Genomic DNA, 21,945 nt, shown 5'->3' with positions numbered 1-21,945 from the left:
GAAGTGTTTTGGGCAATATTATCTGCTCATATTCAGCCAAATGCTTCAGAACGCATTGGACGGCGCTTCACAGTGCAGATGGACAATGACCCAAAGCATACTGCAAAAGCAACCAAAGAGTTTTTTAAGGGAAAGAAGTGCAATGTTATGCAATGGCCAAGTCAATCACCTGACCTGGATCCGATTGAGCATGCATTTCACTTGCTGAAGACAAAACTGAAGGGAAAATGCCCCAAGAACAAGCAGGAACTGAAAACGGTTGCAGTAGAGGCCTGGCAGAGCATCACCAGGGATGAAACCCAGCGTCTGGTGAGGTCTATGCGTTCCAGACTTCAGGCTGTGATTGACTGCAAAGGATTTGCAACCAAGTATAAAAAAGTAAAAGTTTGATTTATGATTATACTGTCCAATTACCTTTTGGTCCCTTCACAAGTGGGAAGCACATATGCAAACTGCTGTAATTCTTTGCAGGTCCTCCAGCCTCCACATACAGTTTTACTACAGGTTTCCATAACAACCCAGCCATTTATCTTCACTGCTGTAGGAGAGCTTTAAAGGAAATCTGTCACAGGATAATTTCTATTGAAGTAAAGTTATGGCCTAATAGCACTTAGTACCTGTGCCTTTGTTCTAGCAATAGATGTTTTTATCCTCTGAAAATCCAGTTTATTTGGTATGCAAATGAGCAGTAAGGTGCCCAGAGGGGAGTCACTCTTGCAGGAAGGAGCCCAGACAAGCCCCCTGCCACAATGTGTCCACCCTCAAGACTAACCCCGCCCCAAGGTCCCACTAAGCCACACCCCTGATCCAGTTAGGCCACGCCCACTCATCAGCCGACGGATTGAAAAAGTTAAGGTAAAAATTGACTGTTAGCTGGGGTGAGAGGGAGGGTGACTGCAGCTCACAGACTGCACAGTGCTGCTGTCTTAGAGTGAGCTGTTCAAAAGGCCACACCCCCTCCCACTCAGCTGACAGGGATTGAAAAAATGAAGTTAAAAATCAACTTCTGTCAGCTGCAGAGGTGGGAGGGATGGTGACTTTCTTCCTGCAGCTCACAGAGTGTGCTATTCAAAAGGACATCCTTGTGTCCATCCAAGCCCTGCACCAGACGGAAGACAGGGAGTCTAAAAGCCACACGAATACTGGACCTCTGGCCACCCTAGGGGCAGGCTGCTGTGGAAGTCACAGTTAAGAGGATGGTCCGCAGGGGAGGTCAGTGTTAAGGGGCAGATTGCTGTAAAGGCCACTGTTAAAGGGAACCTGTCACCGGGATTTTGTGTATAGAGCTGAGGACATACCCGCAATACCCAGTCCCCATAGCTCTGTGTGCTTTTATTGTGTAAAAAAACAACTATTTGATACATATGCAAATGAACATGAGATGAGTCCTGTATGTGAGATGAGTCAGGGACAGGACTTATTTCAGGTTAATTTGCATATGTATCAAATCGTTTTTTTAACTCGATAAAAGCACACAGAGCTATGGTAACTGGGTATTGCGGATGTGCTAGCGGCCATCTAGCAACCTATGTCCTCAGCTCTATACACAAAATCTCGGTGACGGGTTCCCTTTAAGGGGGTGAGCCCCTGTGGAGGTCACTGTCAAGGGTTTGGTGTGCTGTGAAACTCACTGTTAAAGGGGAAGGCTGCTGTAAAGGTAAGGGGGTGGGCTGCTGTGGAGGTCCAATTTTAAGAGATGGGGCACTGTGGGTGGGGGGGTCAGTGTTAAGGGGTGGGGGGCTGTGGAGGTCACTGTTAAGGGGGCGGGGTGCTTTAGATGTCACATAAAATTAAATATACCCGAGCGAAGCCGGGTCCTTCAGCTAGTACTAGATAATAGGATGAATTGCTGCATTTTTTGTTCAAAAAAGAAGATATCAGATTCTAAGTGGGAAAAGCAACTTTACTTATGGTATGGCTGCCAAACTAGCTCGGGTATTTATATAAGCAGTAGGGAACATTGTAAAGAACGTCTGTTACAATGAATGTTATATTACAAGACATTCCTATGGAAAATGATAAAGCTCTCTTGTTTTTAGTATCCTATCATATCATACTTTACTGTACAGCCAGCTGCTAAATTGTGTTCTTAAAGGGTACATTCACATGACCATATGTGTTTTGCGGTCCACCCTATGATAGAAATGCCTATTTTTGTCCGCAATTACTGACAAGAATAGGACATGCTCTATCTTTTTTGCTGGCCCGTGGAACAGAAGTACAGTGTGCTGTCCACATCTTTTGTTGCCCTATTGAAATGAATGGGTCCATAAATACGGTCACATGAATGTACCCTAAATAATTACATTTTTAATTGAACTTTTATTTTAACCTTTATGTTTAAAATTTGTGATATTTTTTTATTTTCTTGTCGCTATATTTAAACAAAATCCTAAAATCTTGCAATTTTCATACTAAACCAAATTATAGACTTATTATGAAGTGATCACTTTTAGCAGTCCTCTCATAACCACAGGCATGGTTTCAGTGACTGAGAACACCATGTAGATATCGCTGGATCCACCATTATCCCTGTACAATGACCTATGTGCAAGACACTGAGCATGCCTAGAAAATGCTCTCATGGAAGTCAGTAAGTTTTATCCTGTGCATTGTGGCCCTTAGTCCATGTGGCTGCTGCAAAGCATATCTCGAAATATTTATGATGGCAGCCCTCATCATATACAGAAAATTAAAATAAAATCTGGTTTTAATTAGTAAACATTACATAGGTGATACATTTCTTTTAAAAGGTGAGTTCTGAAGTGGTGAAACAAATCTACCCACCACACCATCTATCCATGGATGTGACCATCCATTTTAACACCCCTTATTAAAGAGTTTTTCAGACCCCTTTCAACCAAAGAATTGGTAATTTGGGGATAAACCGTAAAATAATAAAGGCAGCTATTAGATTGAGTACTACTGTTCTGTCTCTCCCCACAGGCCTTTCTATACATGGGTGCAGCAATGACATCATGATGACAAAACATGACACTGCAGCCAATCAATGGCCTCACTGTTGCCCAACTGAGGCCAGTGCTCAGCCAGGCAAAGTCCAGCATGGAGCAGCAGTTATTTTATGTTTTGGCAAACCCTGGGGTGACTTGTCGTTAAAGAGGACATGTTGGTTTTCCTCACATGCCTGCTTTAGTAACTACTCCCCATGAAAAATTGATACCGGGGCATTTTCATATTACTTTTGTTTTGCAGTTCCCTTATTATTCCTACTAGGACTTTAGTAAATTGTACCTGTGTTACCAGTAGATGTGTTCTCCTGCACAGTCTGACACCCTACAAGTGGCTGGAGACTAGCTGCTATGCTGTCTCCAATACACTGCACATGTACAGAAGATCCTGCTTTCTTATGTCTTTAGCACACCCTCAAGTGCAGTAGAATGAAGGATATTATACAGCAGTACTGAGCAGTGAATCTGTGAGCCAAGCACTGGGAAGATATAATAAAGCCAGTAGCTCCTCTGCCTCCATAGAGTCCAATAGACAGTAGCTGTAAACTGATATCTCAGTGAGCTGATAATTCTTAATCTCTGGATTCTACAAATCCAGAAAAAAAAAAATTCTATGACAGTTCACACTTGTATTTTTTCTACATTTCAGCTTCTCTTTTGATACTGGACTAAATATTGTTTGGGTATTCACTGAATATTTTATCAGCATCCCTTTTACGTACAGTACCCGAGAAAGGCAAGAATCTCGATAACTAGACTAGTAGTAGATATGGGTTTGCACATAGGGTGAGATTTATCAAAACTGGTACAAAGAAAAACAGGCTTAATCTGTTTTCATACCTAAACTCCTGAATATCCGGTCCGGAGATCTACCGGAGTTTGCCCTTCACACATGTAGCTATCAGCCCAGAGATGTTCCATGTTGTTGATGTAAAGGTGAACACCATACAGTACATTGTGATTGAGTTGGGAGGCCTAGCCTTCAGTGGTCTGACAGTTGTGGCCAACATGCAGCTTTTGCATTAGAGTCCATGCTAGGATCCGTTCTGATTTGTGTTGCGGGAACGGAAGGATGAGCATATTTAAATGTACTTTGAAACCTGCAGAAAACTTCTAATGCAAACACAAGATCAGTTTTTTCTTCGACTTAAATGTTTCCTGTGAGTATTCTTAAAGAGCTCATTGATTCTTTGCAGATGTTCTTTGAATGCTAGTAGTTTGAAATTCCATTCCCCAGAACCTTTCAGAATATTGGCATGGAGTCAAGTGCTTGGCTTTTTCTCTTTCCACTGACAGCATGCAAACATATTGGCAAACTGTTAAAAGCAATTCTTGATTCATGCAATGTGTGAAGTAAAGATATTAAGACATCCCCCAGTTACACTGCCTGGTGATTTATTTAAGCTATTCTGCATAGTCACATTGAGTGCCATCGCCACCAGTAAATCTATAGCAAAATCTTCCCTCTAGCAGGTTCTGTCATTTCCATTGCTGTATAGAAACAATGGGGTGAAATAAGCACGTTGACTGAGGTCATTTTCAGTTTGGTAAATGATCTACTGGAGAACTTCCAGTATAAACTTAATCTCTCAGCCGGTAAAGGACTGTTACAATGAGCAATGCATCTTTGTGCAAAGCCAAATAAAGACCTAAGACACGATGACCTAATGGTGAGGTTGCCTTGCTCATCCATAGTATAGATAAAGCATTATGTAGTCATTTGTTATCCAAGGAGAACCACTTTGTAAGAGTCTATTAGACATTTACATCTGAGGTAAATGGTTTTCTGTTTCTCCTGATGTTTTTCCCATTGCTTATAAAGTTCCTGTCCTCAAAAGGGCTCTACATATTCTTCCCCATATCTCAGACATTCACAATAGGAAAACTAGCTATGAAATTAAGCCCTCAGCATGTTTTAGGGAGGAAATCCAAGTACCTAGAAGAAACCTCCTGTCACTCTTGATCTGATTCAAATCGAAGACGTCAGTGCTGCATAACAATAGTGATAGTTAATGTACTGCCTATTGTCTTAATATGGAATGTAAGGAGGAGTGGAAAAGTTTGATTTTGTAATATCCTAGTAGTATTAGGGCACATTCACTTGACGCTTTTTACAGAGGAACTTTGGCTCAGAAAGCCATGCTGAAATTCTGCTGAAAAGATGTATGGGAGGCAGAAGGAATGGGGTCGCTGGCGGGTTTTCAGTGAATTTCAGTGCGGCTGTCCCAGCCAAAGTTCGGCTGTAAAACCTAATGTGTTAATGTCCCCTTATAGTGACTACAAGTTAGCAGAATGGCTTTTTAAGAAGTTTTTTTTCTGCTTTGTAATCTTATGGGGAGAGTTAAAGGGCACCAGGTTATCAAATATTATAGGGGTATTACAGCTAAAGAAAGGTTGCAGTAGGATACAAACGTTGTGCTGTACTTCCTGCAGAGATCTTGACACGGCAGCAAATGGCTGGGAATGTCAGGCTGTCACTGTAGCCAATGATAGGCTGGGCGGTATTCATACTTATTTCCTGCCAAGAACAGTGGGGACCCGGGAACCATTGGCAGTATATATATATATATATATATATATATATATATATATATATATATATATATATAATAAAACCATTTGCATCCCATACTCTCCTATAATAGTATTGCCCATACGGCACAGGTAGGTTAGCATTAGGTCCCGAGCTACTTGAGATACCTTGGCGCGGTGCTCAGGCTCAGATATGTCCTTCATATAAGGATATATTGGCGAAATTCTTAATTTTAACACCAGTTTGAGGGTTTAGTCAGGCTTGTTTGTTTGCATCCACAGTAGTGCACCTTCCTTATTAATGTTTATTTCATATAGCTTTTTACATCCACACATTTTTCTATCTTGTGTAGGATGTCTTCTTGTGGTTCGCTGCGGGCATCCTCCACTGTATGCATTTTTGCTGGGGATCGCCATTAGCAATGGGCCACAAGTGCAGGATCTGCTGCCCTGGGAATAGATGCACAACTGCATATGGGGTTGAGCACTTCCTGCCTTTTGACACCACGCCATCTATTTGTAGTTTGTATGTATCCCACTGCAACCAATTTTAAGTTGATTAAAACAACCCTTTAACCTCTGTAAGTTTAGTTCACACAAGGCACTTTTGATCTTTTACATGTCTCCTGTGTTTACGATGGCAAAATGCATCAAAACTTGTACTACAGCAAGTTGGATGGATGAACATTTATTTTGTGTAGAAGTCAATATAAAGGCGCTTAGTGGCTGTACAGTTGTGAGGTGTAATTATATGTTGTAAGCAGTATATATAGGAACATGTTTGCTATATATGGTTATTGCTGTTTTTCACAGTGCTAGCTTAGCTACTTTTTAGCTTGGTTCCTTTTAAGGGCTCATTCAAATGGAGGTGAGCTGACCACCTGGTATTAAAGGGGTTATCCAAGAATTATTTTTATTGTATTATGTACAGCATGTCTCAATGGTATACTTTTAAATATTTTTTTAATTAAAATGCATTACTATTTCAAAGCTCTTAAGCCTCCCCACCTCTCTGCACTTGCTTGCATAAGAATTACGTGCCATATGGAGTACATAGGTTTCAACCCACTGCTGGTATCACCCATTAATGACTACACGTACACGGGCTGGGTCCCGTTGTCTTTGTACTGTGCACGCCCGGAAAATTATTACCCCGTGAGCACAGTCAGAATTTTCTGCTGTGCAAGGACCTTCCGTGATGTCACCCTATCCTTCTGCACATGCGTAGATAATATGCACTGCACTGTGCATGCTCCTGGGTGCGATGGACAAGTCTCCATTGCACATGTGAGTGTAGAGGGTGCTGACCATTGACGCTGGAAGCCAGAGCAGTCTGTGAATTGTGGGCACTGCTCGATGGCCTCTTTCACACGGCCAGTACTTGGTCAGTATTTTTGCCTCAGTATTTGTAAGCCAAAACAAGGAGTGGGCCCAAAATACAGAATAGGCACAAATATTTCTATGATACCTTTTCTCTGTAGGTTCCAATTCTGGTTTTAGCCTACGAATACAGACCAAATCGTAAACTACTGACTGTTTGAAACAGGCCTATAGCTGAAACTTGACAAGAAACCAGAGCAATGGATCAGCGTGTGGAAGGAGACCTGAGGGACCAGTGAATAGAAAAACAGATCTGTAAGATACATCACTTAATGGCATCAAGACTAGTTAAACTACAGCAGTATAATTAGTATTCCTGGATAACTCCTATAATGGGGAAAGCTGGGTTCACAAGTGACTGAAAATCCAGCGCAAAAATTCAAAAAATACATATATATGTGATTTTTGCTGTGGGAAACCTGGCAGATTTCACGCTCTCCATTGCAAAGGGTGAAATCTGCAGGAGAGATCCACAGTATAAATTGAGATGCTGTCGATTTTAAATCTATAAAGCCGCACATTTTCAGCTGCATTATAAATTTTTTTAACAAAAAATCATGGATGACAATTTAGAGATTCTTATCCACTTTGCTGGTACTGTACTGGACTGTGGATATGCCACACGAAGATCTGTAAGGGCAGATTCGCAGCTATTCAGTCATGTGTGAAGCCGGCCTAAACATCCATGTAGTACATGGTCATACCATGTCATTCAGACCAGGGGACTGTCTTTGCTGCCTCTCTGGATGATATGACACCCATATGCCCTTTCAGGACAGATGAACAGGATTGTCATAAGTGGATAGCCTCTTTAACCCTTTATGCTATCATTTTTAATTTAGCTGTTTAATGTGGATCTTGAAGATACAGCCATAGAGCAGTTCTAGCTGCACATGGGCAAGCCACACCAACTGAAGCCAATGCCTGCCATGGGTGGGGGTGGCTGTACCCTTAGACATAGTTACTTCATGACCATTTTTGTCAGCACACTTAATATCCACATTTTCCTGTAGCATTATTCCACATATAAATTTTCCGTATTTTTTTTTTTTTGCCACTAAAAAAAAGCCATAAAAACTGCAGGTGCAGAGGCACGGATCAGAAGGGCTTCCGTGGTCTGTGCCTCTGCACCGCAAAATATAGGATATGTCCTATCTTCTTCCGTATCTTGCGAATCGCAGACCCTTCAAGTCAATGGGACAGCACTGCAGCACAGAGTTCGCCGGCTAAGGCCTGTGTTTTGCAGACTACTTGCAATCCGCAACACAATCACAGCAGCCATACAGTCAGGTGAATGGGCCCTTACTGTACTTTGGCTAGAGATTAGTGGTGTTGACATCACTGAATCTCAGTCCGGTGTAGTTTCTGTTCAGTCTGACATATCCAAGTTCATGAACACGTGATCTGAGTCGAGAGCCTTTTTGAACTCGTACTTTCTTGAGTTTGCAGTTATTTAGTTCTGAAACTCTAATTTGCTGCTTAAGAAACAGATTCATTCTATTAATGAGTAATGGAAAATTTCTTAAGTGAGAAACGGTAAATTCCATGAAGGTATGGAAAATATGACATGTACGACAAAGATGAACAATATGCTCTGCTATGGGTTTATTCCTTATAAAGTTTTGTGACAGATTCTTCTGTGTTTATACAGAACACTGCTTTTAATATTTTGTGCTATTTGTTTTATACTAATTAAATTTTTTAACCCTTTCTAATTACATATTCTTAACCCTTTCAGGACACAGCCTATTTTATTTTTTTCATATAACCCCCCCCCCCCCCCCTTCCTTAAAAAGCTATGATTTGTTTACCTAGCCATATAAGGGCTTGTTTCTATTTTTATTTTTATTTTATTTATTTTTTGGAGGAACAAGTTGTGTGTGTGTGTGTGTGTGTGTGTGTGTGTGTGTGTATATGTATATGTGTGTGTGTATATGTATATATGTATATATATATAATATATATATATAATTTTTTTTTTTTTTTTTTTTTTATGGCACCAATTAGTTTACCATATCTTGTATTGAAAAACTTTTCCGGGGTATACAATTGGGGGAAAAAAAACTACAATTTTGCCATTGATTTTTGGGCTTTGTTTTTATGGCGTTCACTGTCTGCTAAAAATGACATGACAACCTGAATGTCAGTACAATTACAGCAATATCAAAATTTAGAACTTTTTTTATTGTTTTAATACATTAAAAAAAATAATAGGTTTGAAAAAAATCATTTTTTTTCTTTGCATCTACATATTCTGTCTAGGTAGGGTCAATGGCTCTGTGCCCTACAGTTTACTCTCATAGGCCATCAGGCCTGAGGTTTATGAGACAGTATACCGGCTCAGGTGGTCGTGAAATGATGCTATCATCGTGACTCCCTGTGCCTGGTCTCAGATGACAAAATGATTAGAGATGAGCGAATTTCCGCTTATGAAATTCGTTCACGCTTTAAAGGCATTCCGTTATTCATTCCATCATAATAGAAGTCTATGTGCTGCAAAATGGATCCGTCCCGTTTCCGTTATGCAGGGGAGTCCTCCAGAGCATCATTTTACCTACAGAGGGCATTAAAGTTATGGACGGTATTAAAGAGGGGCAGTATACCTGCTAGGGGCACTTCAGAGGGGAATTATACCTGATCAGGGCAGTGTATGAGGCATACCTACTGGGGGCACTACAGAGTGCATTATACCTACTGAGGGCGCTACAAGGAGATATATATATGGCACTACAGTGGGCCATCATAATTACTTGCGGCACTACAGGGATTAATTACATGGATTAATTTCCCTGTCTCGAGAAGGAAATTATTGGGGTATTACATACTATACGTATCTCTGGGGCTATATGAGAGGGACCAATTTCTGTTAACACCTGGCTAACAAGAGCTGATTGCAATGCATCCTGGGAGAAGTGTGTGATTGTCTCATGATGAGCTGCTGCCCCCCCACATAAAGGGAAGACAGTCCACCAGATATGTGAATAAAAAAGGAGTTTTAAATTTGTGGGTTACCTCTGCAGCAGTAATCTGATCACCATGAATTCAATGGGGCCATGATAGGAAACTTTTACCTGTTTCTGGTAGAACCTTTCATCCTATGATCCGGCAATGCATGCTTATTGCATACAGTTCTCCTTTGAAAGTGAGGGAACCTTATGGTACAAGCACCATATGCAAATCACCAAATATTAGTTGCGGCTCTGCTGAATTTTTATTTCCCCTGATAAATGCAATGAGCTTAGTACGATTTCTGTAATTAGCCACTGGCTGTTTTTAATTTGAGGTTAATTGGAGCACACTTTAGAGATTAGGTGGGTATGTAGAATTCAAAAGTGTACTGTGTAAAATGTTACCATGTAATGGAGTACATTCGATGTAGTAAAAGCCTTAGGCTCCCTGTACACATTCAGGTTTTCTGATGCAGGTTTGAAGCTAAATCCAGGTGTGGATTCACAAAAGAAGTAGAATCTGCCTTGTAGGCTTTCTCTCTCCCTTAATGATGCCTTTTTGATCCACACTAGGTTTTGACTTCAAAAACTGCATAATTTCTATGAACCCAGACCCCCACCAATCAAAACTTTTGACGTCACTTTATCAATTTTATGAATTGATAGGTACGGCATACATATTAGGACATCGTCAGACATCATCCACAACTCCATCCTCCGTCAGGCAAAACTCCATCAGCCCTCAGACATCAGACAAAACTCCATCCTACAGTCAGACAAAACTCCATCAGACATCAGACAAAACTCCGTCCTCCGTCAGACAAAACTCCATCAGACCTCAGACATCAGACAAAACTCCGTCCTCCATCAGGCAAAACTCCATCAGACCTCAGACATCAGACAAAACTCCGTCCTCCATCAGGCTAAACTCCATCAGACCTCAGACATCAGACAAAACTCCGTCCTCCGTCACCCAAAACTCCATCAGACCTCAGACATCAGACAATACTCCGTCCTCCATCAGGCAAAACTCCATCAGACCTCAGACATCAGACAATACTCCGTCCTCCATCAGGCAAAACTCCATCAGACCTCAGATATCAGACAAAACTCCGTCCTCCGTCACCCAAAACTCCATCAGACCTCAGACATCAGACAAAACTCCGTCCTCCGTCACCCAAAACTCCATCAGACCTCAGACATCAGACATCAGACAAAACTCCGTCCTCCGTCACCCAAAACTCCATCAGACCTCAGACATCAGCTAAAACTCTGTCCTCCCTCAGACATCAGCCAAAACTCCGTCCTCCCTAACTCAAAATACGCCCTACTACACACACTCTTCACCTGACGGAGCTGCTAGCTGCTGGAGAGGCAAAGGACCTGTGATGACGTCATGACCATGTGACGAGTCACATGTGTGGGAGGGGTCAGATGTGCATAGCAGCTGGTAGAGTGTACAGAACAGTAGCCATCAAATAGAGCTCTGTACTAGAGATGTGTGTGTAACCTGCATGTAGCAGAGCTGTGTACTGTGTTACAGAGATGTATGTGTAACCTGCATGTAGCAGAGCTGTGTACTGTGTTACAGAGATGTACGTGTAACCTGCAGGTAGCAGAGCTGTGTACTGTGTAGCAGATCTGTATGTGTAACCTGCATGTAGCAGAGCTGTATGTGTAACATGCATGTAGCAGAGCTGTGAACTGTGTAGCAGAGCTGTATGTGTAACCTGCATGTAGCAGAGCTGTGTACTGTGTTACAGGGATGTATGTGCAACCTGCAGGTAGCAGTGCTGTGTACTGTGTAGCAGAGAGGTGTACTGTGTTACAGAGATGTGTGTGTAACCTGCATGTAGCAGAGCTGTGTACTGTGTATATAGAGCAGTGTGTGTAACAGCATGTAGCAGAGCTGTGTACTGTGTTACAGAGATGTGTGTGTAACCTGCATGTAGAAGTGCTGTGTACTGTGTAGCAGAGCTGTATGTGTAACCTGCATGTAGCAGAGCTGTGTACTGTGTTACAGGGATGTATGTGCAACCTGCAGGTAGCAGAGCTGTGTACTGTGTATATAGAGCAGTTTGTCTAACCGCATGTAGCAGAGCTGTGTACTGTGTTACAGAGATGTGTGTGTAACCTGGGAACTATAAAAAAGTGTAAAAAAAAACCATAAATATTCAGATCACCCCCCTGTTCCCAAAATTAAAATAAAAGACACATCATGGGTTTCGCAATGTGTAAAAACGCCCATTGTATAAAAATATATTCCCCATACGGCAAACAGCAAAACAGAAAAAAAAAAAGAGTCCAGATGTCCGATTCGCCGTTTTTGGTCACTTCATTTGCTACAAAAATGTAAATAAAAAGTGATCAAAAAGTCTTAAACACCCCAGAATGGTATCAGTAAAAAGTTTAGATTGCCCCGCAAAAAATGAGCCCCCATCCAGCTCTGTACACATAATTACAAAAAAGTTATGGGGCTCAAAATCTGGCGACAAAAAAAATCGGATATTTTTATTTTTTTATCACTATTAAAACGCAAGAAAAACTATACATATAAGGTATTGCCGGATTCGATCTGACCTGTAGAATAAAAGTAACCAGTCAGTTTTATCGCACATCGAATGTCGTAAATAAAAATCACGTAAAACTGTGGTGGAATTGCTTTTTTTTTTCAACAGGAAGAATGGGCAGTTTTACCATCTGAGAAAATAAAGAGCCTCATCCATAACTACCACAAAAGACTTCAAGCTGTCATTGATGTTAAAGGGGGCAATACATGGTATTAATAACTGGGGTGTGTAAACTTCTGATCAGGGTCATTTGGGGAGTTTGTGTTGTGATTATGATTTATAAAGAGTAAACACCGTTGTTTGACATAAATGGCTTCAGCCGACCACTAACCGTGAGCGAGAGAGAAGTGTCTGTGGTATCAATCATATTCTCTGAACAATGGTTAAAGGGGTATTCTCATCTTAATGATCACTGTTAAATCTGTTAATGATTTGACAGTGATAATTTTTCTAAATACATTTTATTACCCAATTCCCATCCTTTTTTAGAAAATAAGTCCCCTCTTACCTGATGTTGTCTTTGGTCTCCCCTGGTCACGGCCACCTCTCCTGTCGAATCCAGCCGGGCCACTCTTGCGCAGAAGACGGAAAATTCTTTCCCGGCTGGGCCGCGCAATGTCCTGAACGCGCATGCCGCCGCGCATGCGCCATGATGACTTCTTCCTGGCCAGTCACCATGGCACATGCGCGGCGCTGTGCGCGTTCAGGACATTGCGCGGCCCGGCCGGGAGAGAATCTTCAGTCTTCTGCGCAAGCGCGGCCCGGCCAGGAGAAGAATACAGGAAGTGAACGTCACGCTCAAGGAAGGTAAGTATGAAAAAGGGAAGATGAGAATACCCCTTTAAGAAATCATAAATTCTGCAAGGGTATGTAAACTTATCAGCACAACTGTAAGTAGCTGTGTGATCTAAATCTGTGGAATATGGGAAGCATAAGAGGACGTGCACCATAAATCCCATCTTTGTAAGGCCTCTTGCACATGGTCGCTGTGTGCCTGTGGTCGTATTGTGGACCACATACGGCGGTTCCGCAATACACAGGGCACCAGCCGTGTGCATCCCGCATCCGTGATGTCGACCCATTCACTTGAACGGAACAGAAACACGGATCGGATCCCCACAGAAGCACTACAGAGTGCTTCCGTGGTGTTTCTGGCCATGCCTCCGCACAGCAAAAAAGTAGAACATATTCACGGACCTATTCAAGTTGAATGGGTCTGGATCTGTCCCGGCTGCTGCACGCACGTTGCCCGTGCATTGGGGACTGCAAATTGCTGTCCCCAATGCACGGAATGGACCAACAACGTTCATGTGCAAGAGGCCTAACACTTGTGATCTGTGTGAAGCGGCATATATGCATTCATGTTGCATGTATTTATTAATTAGGGCTACCAATTCTGAGTAACTCGGAGTGACAGGAGATTTACAGAATCAGATTTTTTTTTTGTCGTCATATTTTGAGCTCTATAACTTTTTTGTAATTATGTGTACAGAGCTGGATGGGGGCTCATTTTTTGCGGGACAATCTGAACTTTTCACTGATACCATTCTTGGGTGTTTAAGACTTTTTGATCACTTTTTATTTACATTTTTGTAGCAAATGAAGCGACCAAAAACGGCGAATTGGACATATGAACTCTTTTTTTTCTTCTGTTTTGCCGTTTGCCGTATGGGGAATATATTTTTATACAATGGGTGTTTTTACACATTGCGACACCCATGATGTGTATTTTTTTAGTTCTTTTATTTTCATTTTGGGAAAAGGGGGGTGATCTGAATTTTTATGTTTTATTTTACACTTTTTTATAGTTCCCAGGTTACACACACATCTCTGTTACACAGTAAAAAGCTCTGCTACATGCGGTTACACACACATCTCTGTAACACAGTACACAGCACTGCTACATGCAGGTTGCACATACATCCCTGTAACACAGTACACAGCCTGCTACATGCAGGTTACACTTACAGCTCCGCTACACAGCACACAGCTCTGATACATGCAGATTACACATACAGCTCTGCTACACAGTACACAGCTCTGCTACATGCAGGTTACACATACAGCTCTGCTACACAGTACACAGCTCTGCTACATGCAGGTTACACATACAGCTTTGCTACACAGTACACAGCTCTGCTACATGCAGGTTACACATACAGCACTGCTACACAGTACACAGCTCTGCTACATGCAGGTTACACATACAGCTCTGCTACACAGTACACAGCTCTGCTACCTGCAGGTTACACATACAGATCTGCTACACAGTACACAGCTCTGCTACCTGCAGGTTACACATACATCTCTGTAACACAGTACACAGCTCTGCTACATGCAGGTTACACATACAGCTCTGCTACACAGTACACAGCACTGCTACATGCAGGTTACACATACAGCTCTGCTACACAGTACACAGCACTGCTACATGCAGATTACACATTCAGCACTGCTACACAGTACACAGCTCTGCTACATGCAGGTTACACATACAGCTCTGCTACACAGTACACAGCTCTGCTACATGCAGGTTACACATACAGATCTGCTACACAGTACACAGCTCTGCTACCTGCAGGTTACACATACAGATCTGCTACCTGCAGGTTACACATACATCTCTGTAACACAGTACACAGCTCTGTTACATGCAGGTTACACATACATCTCTGTAACACAGTACACAGCTCTGCTACCTGCAGGTTACACATACAGATCTGCTACACAGTACACAGCTCTGCTACCTGCAGGTTACACATACAGATCTGCTACCTGCAGGTTACACATACATCTCTGTAACACAGTACACAGCTCTGCTACCTGCAGGTTACACATACAGATCTGCTACAGCCTACCTGCAGGTTACACATACATCTCTGTAACACAGTACACAGCTCTGCTACATGCAGGTTACACATACATCTCTGTAACACAGTACACAGCTCTGCTACCTGCAGGTTACACATACAGATCTGCTACACAGTACACAGCTCTGCTACCTGCAGGTTACACATACAGATCTGCTGCCTGCAGGTTACACATACATCTCTGTAACACAGTACACAGCTCTGCTACATGCAGGTTACACACACATCTCTAGTACAGAGCTCTATTTGATGGCTACTGTTCTGTACACTCTACCAGCTGCTGTGCACATCTGACCCCTCCCACACATGTGACTCGTCACATGGTCATGACGTCATCACAGGTCCTTTGCCTCTCCAGCAGCTAGCAGCTCCGTCAGGTGAAGAGTGTGTGTAGTAGGGCGTATTTTGAGTTAGGGAGGACGGAGTTTTGGCTGATGTCTGAGGGAGGACAGAGTTTTAGCTGATGTCTGAGGTCTGATGGAGTTTTGCCTGATGGAGGACGGAGTTTTGTCTGATGTCTGAGGTCTGATGGAGTTTTGGGTGACGGAGGACGGAGTTTTGTCTGATGTCTGAGGTCTGATGGAGTTTTGCCTGATGGAGGACGGAGTTTTGTCTGATGTCTGAGGTCTGATGGAGTTTTGGGTGACGGAGGGCGGAGTTTTGTCTGATGTCTGAGGGCTGATGGAGTTTTGGGTGACGGAGGACGGAGTTTTGTCTGATGTCTGAGGGCTGATGGAGTTTTGCCTGATGGAGGACGGAGTTTTGTCTGATGTCTGAGGTCTGATGGAGTTTTGGGTGACGGAGGGCGGAGTTTTGTCTGATGTCTGAGGGCTGATGGAGTTTTGTCTGACGGAGGACGGAGTTTTGTCTGATGTCTGATGGAGTTTTGCCTGATGGAGGACGGAGTTTTGTCTGATGTCTGAGGGCTGATGGAGTTTTGCCTGACGGAGGATGGAGTTGTGGATGATGTCTGACGATGTCCTAATATGTATGCCGTAGATAGGGATCCTTTAATGTGCGTGCAGTAAAATTTTTTTTTTTTTTTAAGTGTTCTTGCATGGCACTGTTAACAGACCACTGTTATCTCACATATATAGTCTCATTATTAGAGCCAAATTTACCACCCTAACTCCTCCCACAGTTTTTACACTACATAGACAGTAATATACCTAAATCTGCAGATTGTTCCCGATCGGTGTGCTATTACTTTGTGGAACGATTCGCTGAATGGTTTACGAAATATCTGCGTTTTTGTGGCGAAATTGGTCCCATAGGATTAAATGGCGAAATGTTCAAAACTAGAGTGGGAGCTGAAAAATCAGGACATGATTTCTAAACTGCCACCACTCCCTCATTTTCAAGCCCACCTACACAAATCTTATATCAAAACGTTCAGCTATCCCTGCTGCCGCTAAAAATGTCCACGGCTAAGCCATAGTCCTGATAGTTTTCACAATATGACCATTTGTTTGCAAATCACGCCACCCATTGACATTCATTGAAACTCCACTCTAGCCACCACAAATTTGAAGGGCAATTTCTAAACTGCGACTGTGCCTTCATTTTTAATATTTCAGAGACATACTATGCATCAAAATGTCTGGATCTTGTGATTCTCATGATATAAAGCTCTTCGCTGTAGGATTTATAATTTTTAAACTACAACTGTTTGAAGATTGCAACTGCCAGTGAAGTGAGCAAGTTTGTTTTTAACCGCTCTTCTCTGCTCTTGCTGTAGAGTGAGTTGCCATAGGAACCCAGGTGTGTGAGCAGCCAGCAGAGTGACGAAAGCTAGAGTGTGAGCTGAAAAATAAGGACATGATTTCTAAACTGCCACCACTCCCTAATTTTCAAGCCCACCTACACAAATCGGCTGCTAATGTTTTTTATAAATGTATATTTTAATGTAACTGTGAAGCACTTTGGGCAACAACATTGCAATTAAATGTGCTATATGAATAAAAGTTGAAATGCATTTCTCACTCTATTAAGCTTGCCATGTGCACTTTTTTTAAATTTGATCAATCAATTGGTTAGTATAATGTTTACTATATTTACTCTCTCCAAACACTCCACACAGTTACTCTGCCCAGTCCAACCTTTCCACAGTTACTCCAGCCACTCCAACGACACAACAGGTACTCAAGCCACTCCACCCAGTTACTCCACCCACTCCAGTTGTAGACTACTGGTGGAGGCAAGAACACTTCACACAATTTCCCCAGAAATTGTAGCTTTTCTAGTTAACTAATTTTATCCTGTAACACTTTAAAAACATTTGTTAAGGCACCTATACACTGGCCAATGTTATGGGCCATTATTGGGAAGGAGGGCTCCTAGAAATTCCTGTTCCTGATAATTGTCCTGAGTGAAAGTGTAAAAGTTTGTTCATCTTGTCAAAGCAATATCGATGCGGTCACCTCGATCATTGTTATTGGCCAGCAGATCACACTGTCAAAATAATGATATGCTGCCCAGAAGCAATGATTGTGTATGGGGACAAAAAGGGGGTTAGTCAGCACCTCCCAGTGCACAGGTGCACGCTGCCATGGCAAAAACCTAGAAGAAAAAAAGACAATGCAGCAGCACACTGCAAATCGGATAAAGTACAACAATGCCATAGTCACAAAAATTATGATTACAATAATAATGGTGCTAATGCTACGCTTATTTATAAAGTGAGATGCTTGGCCAGTGCATTTTGTACAAAACCCTCTGAGCCCGTCTGCCGTACGTCAAGGAGATCTCTGTTAGACGGGTCCTAACACTAAATACTACCGGTTATGCGCCATGATGGCCGCCATAAAATTCAGGGAGTGTTGGATCCACTCTTGGGTTGACAAGTTTTCCATAGAATTATCGTCCCGAGTTATAATAGCTATCGAATGATCCCATCAGAAAACATGCCAGACTAAACTAGCCAACCAGGAAGTCCTTGAGCACAATGGCAAATGATTGGCTAGTTATGGGCCAGCTGCATAACTTTCAGCCAGCCAACCTATCAGTAACATTTTCATCAGACAAAAGACTGTTGTTGGCACGCTAATCTTTTTATCCGTGGTCAGCCAAAATTACGCTAATCTCATGTGTATGCTCATATTTACTTGAGAGTGCACTATGAGGGCATGCTATTCAAAGGGTCCTATAAGACCATTTCGCGATGTCTCCTCAGAGCTAGATGATTGAGAACTGCTCTTGAAATAGATACAATCTTTTATTTTTTTTTTTATTTTTTTTGTTAAGCTACCTTTGCATGTATTTTCTATCGGGACCTAGCATTTACCCACAAACATCAATCGGAAATCTATTGTTGGTTGTTGAGTTTTGTTTTATTGGCATTCATTGTGCAGTAAAAATGACATATTACGTTTATTCTGCAGGTCAGTATGATTATGTCAATCACATATTTATAACCTTTGTTTTACTACTTTTTAATTTTTTCTGTTAACAGATCTGTGTGAAGGCTTTCTTGTGTGGGGCTAGCTGTAGTTTCCATTGGTTTCATTTTGGGGTACATAGAAATTTTCAATTATTTTTTGAGAGGCAGGGTGACCAAAAAACGTCAGTCCTTGCATATTTTTTTTTCAGCATTGAGCTTACAGAATCAACATGATTTTTCAATAATTTGGATATTTTCAAAGGCAAATACCTGTTTTGTTTTTTTTTTGTTATTTTTTTCTAATTTATAGAATAGATTTAATGGAAGTACTACAATGGCAGGACTATGGACCTTCATGGCAACCAACTGGAACCCCCACCATTGCATAGTGGAGAGGCCAGATGAGAGACAAAGATAGGCCCCTCTGTCTGTATAACTGCGTATATGCCACAATTGCTATTGACAACTGCATCTCCGTGGTTAAACAGCCAGGATTGGTCTATAAAACGGTCATCTCCCTCTGCTGTGATCTTGCTTCATGCAATCTCTGCCTACCTGTGACATACATGTACATCATGGTGGGCAAAGAGGTTAATTATACCCCCTTCTGTTTTAATTTCAATTCCTGTAGCGACTATAAAACCTCAGGGTATAATGAATTTGACACTTTTAGTTTGTTCTTCACTAAAGATTTAATCACCCAAATCGTGGATGAAACTTTAGTAAACTCCATGAAATGTATCTCTTCAAACCCCACCTTATTATGCTTGGGCTAATATGTGGAATTCTACAATGAGGTAAAATGAAATAAATTGAGGTACTGACATTGAATAAATACATTGTTAAGCTGTCTGCTCTTACTGCACTAAAGATATTTTTTAGCAAATCCCCTGTGCAGGACTGAATGTGAAAGCAATGGAAAGTAATTGAAATTTTTATTCTACACCCACTATTGTGCATTAATTTTTTAGAAACCTCTTGAGAGGTTGAAACATTTAGCACAGCCTTAGTTAAAACAAATTTCAGCATGTTCTCAAAATGGTGTCATTTGTTTTGGTTTTCTAATATTCCATTACCTAAAGCCTGTATGCCACAATGGTGCAAAATGATCAAAGTGTGGCCTCAAATGCCATACATCTTTATCCCACTCCTGAGTCCTATTAGCAGATTACAACCATATATGGGGTATTGTGATGCCATAGTAGCAGATTTTAGGTTGATCCCTGTGGTGACACATGCTGTATGTAATGTCTCAACCATGCAGTAATGTGCAGTAACTCACCTGTGGTACATGATCGTGGAAGGATGACCAGTTGCAGATTGCAGCATTTTTTAACTTTCTAAAGGCTATATCTCCTGATGTAGCGGTACTAACGATGTGATCTTGATTTTGTTTTAAAGCTTACACTGTCAGCATTAACTAGGCTCACTTTTGTAGCAGCTACACAGCCCGAGATTTGCATGATAAAGCAGCCTTCCCTTCAGCTTACTGAGATGTCAGCCAGCCTGGAGGAAGTGAGGAGTGCTGACAGTCTGCAGGAGGAGAAAACGGAAGCAAAATGTTCTTTATCCCTGTCTAACTGTACTTATCCCCAGAGGAGAATAAAATTGATTTCTGTTCATGGTATCAATCTTCCTTCCCCCATCAATCAGGAAGCACAATTTTTAATTAGGATTCGAGTTTGTATAAGAAAATGGCAATTGCCGTATTTTTCTCCCCAAAGCGGGGGAAAAATTCATTGCGTCTTATGGGAAATACTAATGCGTGCTTCCATTATGGAAGTGCTCATTAGTACCAGAGGATCTGAAAGCGATGAATACAACGCTCCCCGGACTCTGTACTAACCTCTTCCTGGTCCTCTGCTGTCGGCTGTGCTGTGGCTGCGCACAGCATGAGGGCGCTCTGTAACCTCACACTGTGCGCATCGGATCACAGCATATATGATGGCAGGAAGAAGAAGAGAGATCGCTTGAGGTGAGGAGTGGAGGCGTCCGGAGCAGGATATGTAAGTTGATTTTTATTTTATGTAATCTAAGGCATGGGGGGCTGATCTATGGCTGGAGGCATAGAGGCTCATCTGAGGTCTGAATGGGGATCTTATTTATATTGGGGCTCTTATTGTATGATTGTGGGTCATTCACATTGGGGTCTGAGCTGAGGTCTGATTGTGGGTCTGATCTGAGGTCCTATTGGGGGTCTTAACATTGGGGGTCTGATTTGCTGGTCTGATCTGAAGTCTAATGAAAAATAGAGCCTAGAAGATAAAAAGAAGCTTCTTCTAGGCATCCTTAATTTCTCTCCCAATCATACAGTATATTGTTGTTGCCTTCTAAGATAGAATGGGAGAGTATGTCTGCACACTTTTGTAGACTGAGGGATTGTCAAGATTCCAAACTCCAGGTGCAAAGTATCCACCATGAGGAGATTTCTTTACTTTTTGTTCACCACCCTTCTTACTGTATTTTGGGTTACCCTTGGCTGGCCCTCCATAAACCAGTAATTAATTGAGGTTCTGGAGAATTAACCCAGTGTCGAAATGCTTGTATGGGAAAATGCTTTAATTTCCCTGTTTTTGTCGCTGCCACCAGTCTATAAGGTTCACCTGCCAGTAGTCTATAAGGTTTGCCTTTTAATGTTCTTTTCCCTCATAGAGTATATGACTTTCCCATTGATTTAGTTCAAAGATTTTCAAGCGGAGGACATACTCCTTGTCTGCTTTGGAGACTCGGGCATTGAAGCAATACAGTATCAAGGAGAACATGGAGAAGGGATTTATTCATCTTTCCTAATCTTCAGTTGGTGCAGGGTTCTTTTATTGCGGCCCAAAAAGATGGCAGTTAGTCCCTGCCTAGACTACAGATGACTGAATAGGAGCACCTTATATAACCAGTATCTTTTACCTCTTACCTCAGAATTATTTTATCAACCCAATAGAGCAGTCTTATTCTCTAAAATCGACCTTAAGGGACAATATAATCTCAGGATCCAGCCTTTAATACCCATACAGGGCATTCAGAGTACTTAGTAATGCCTTTTGGGCTCTGCAATGGCCTTCTGTCTTCCAGGACTCTCTGAATGATTTATTCAATCAGTTTTTGGGTCAATTCGTAGTGGTTAGATAGATGATATGTTCCTCATCTTTTGAAGAACATTGTTCTCATGTTAAGAGATTCCTGCCGAGAATCAAATTTTTGCTAAAATGGAGAATTGTGAGTTTCATATTTATAGTATGGTGGCTCACTCCGCATACAGGTGTGGAAATGGGTGCTGCTAAGTCTATTATGACTCACCCAGTC

The sequence above is a fragment of the Bufo gargarizans genome, chromosome 1, assembly GCF_014858855.1.
Source record: "Bufo gargarizans isolate SCDJY-AF-19 chromosome 1, ASM1485885v1, whole genome shotgun sequence".
Taxonomy (NCBI): Eukaryota; Metazoa; Chordata; class Amphibia; order Anura; family Bufonidae; genus Bufo; species Bufo gargarizans.
This window is presented reverse-complemented; position numbering follows the sequence as displayed.